The sequence below is a fragment of the Zea mays genome, chromosome 4, assembly GCF_902167145.1.
Source record: "Zea mays cultivar B73 chromosome 4, Zm-B73-REFERENCE-NAM-5.0, whole genome shotgun sequence".
In the NCBI taxonomy this organism is placed as follows: Eukaryota; Viridiplantae; Streptophyta; class Magnoliopsida; order Poales; family Poaceae; genus Zea; species Zea mays.
Genome location: NC_050099.1, coordinates 19,512,179 through 19,514,211, shown reverse-complemented (window position 1 = coordinate 19,514,211; position 2,033 = coordinate 19,512,179).

The following is a 2,033-nucleotide window of genomic DNA, read 5'->3' as shown; positions in this document are numbered from 1 at the left end:
GCCTATTCTTAAATGATTATAATTCTTTTGCTATGAAAGATGAAGAGCTTGTTAGAGATATGTATTCTCGTTTGAATCTAATCATCAATGAGCTCAATTCTATTGGCATTTAATAAGCTAGGTGATGCGGACATTGTGAGTAATATTATCTCCCTGCTACCACAACAAAGATATGGCAGCATCATCACTATTCTTCACAACATGGTGGACTTGAGTACAATGACCCCGACCATTGTGATTGGGAAAATCACGGCCTTTGAAATGTCGCGAAAAATGTGTCGGGGGAGAGGAGCCAACTTCCTCAAGGCCACATGCTTTTGCATGTGATGAAAGAAAGGGTAAAAAGAAGGCTCCCACTCCAAGTTCCTCAAGTGAAGAAGAGGAAGAAGAAGAAAGTGACGATGAAGAAGATAATCAACCATCAACATCATCCTCCGAGGACGAAGAAACAATCCGACACGGCAGAAAGGTAATGGGGATGATCCGCAAGATTAATCTAATGGGTGTGCCCCTGCAGGTAGAGGATCTTCTCTTTAACATTGACATGAAAAAGCAAAGAAAGAGAGGATGCTTCACATGCAGGGAGAAGGGCCACTTCAGGGACAACTGTCCAACTATGGCCGAACCCAAAAAGGAGAGGAGCAAATGCAAGGCGCTAACAAGTGTCAAAACTTTGGATGATTCTTCAAGTGAAGATGAACCTCCAAGGACGCGCAGCAACCGATCCTCATCACGCTCATCACGGTCATCACGCAAGTGCCTTATGGCAAGAAGTAAAATGAGTATTCCATCCTCTAGTGATGAAAGTAGTAGTGATGATGAAGGTGAGGGAAAGCCCTCCGTAGATGAGCTTGTGGAAGCCGTTAAATTTTTTCAGGATGTCTGCACTAAAGAAAAATCTCAACTTAAAACTTTGAAAAATAAGTTGATTAGCTCTCAAAATGATTATAAAGGTTTGCTAGAAAAATTTGAAGCATTTACAAATTTAAATTGTGAGCTATCAACTAAAATTGAGCAATTAGAGTCTAGTGCTACATCCACAGCTACCAATGATGGCCTTTTTAAAAAGAATGAAAAACTTAAGACTAAGTTAGCTAGCTCCCAAGAAGCTATTGAAAATTTGCAAGGGAAAATGGAAATTCTTAGCATGCACAATAATGAGCTAAATACTAAGCTAGAAAACATTGGTAGCACACCAGAAGTATCTTTGGTTGAAATACCTGAAATTATAAAAAAATATGCTTCAACTTCCTGCTTTGATTTAATTAATGATTCTAACCCCTGCAATCAAGTTATTGTTAAGAATGTTATTATAGAAACTTGTAAAAGGGAAATAGGGTCAAACCTTTTTCCTAAATGATTTTGGTGGTTGAATTGCCCAAATAATTGGACTAACTAGTTTGCTCTAGATTATAACTTCTACAGGTGCCAAAGGTTCACAACAAACCAATACAAAGATAAAAGAAAGGGTTCAAATCAAAGGAGCAAAGAAAACCGAAGGGTGCCCTGGTCTGGCGCACCGGACTGTCCGGTGTGCCACCGGACAGTGTCCGGTGCACCAGGGTGAATCAACTCAAACTCCTCAGCTTCGGGTTTTCCAGGCGCAGCTCCGCTATAATTCACCGGACTATCCGGTGAACCAGCGGAGCAACGACTATCAGCGCGCAATGGTCGACTCTGACTGGTGAACAGTGCAACATAGTGTCGCGGCAGAAGTCAGAGCAGCAGGTCAGAGGGGCACCGGACTGTCCGGTGCCACATGAGAACAAAGCCTCCAACGGTCGACCAGCTCCAAGCCCTAACGACAAGATGACGTGGCGGCGCACCGGACACTGCCCGGTGGCGCACCGGACTGTCCGATGCGCCCATCGCCACCAGCCTTCCCCAACGGCTACAATTTGGTTGGTGGCTATAAATACCACCCCAACCGGCCACTTCAAGGTGTGGGAGCCCAATCAACATTCCAAGTCATATAGTTGACATATTCAAGCCCTCCCAACCACCTCTATTCATTGATCCATCATATACACAAG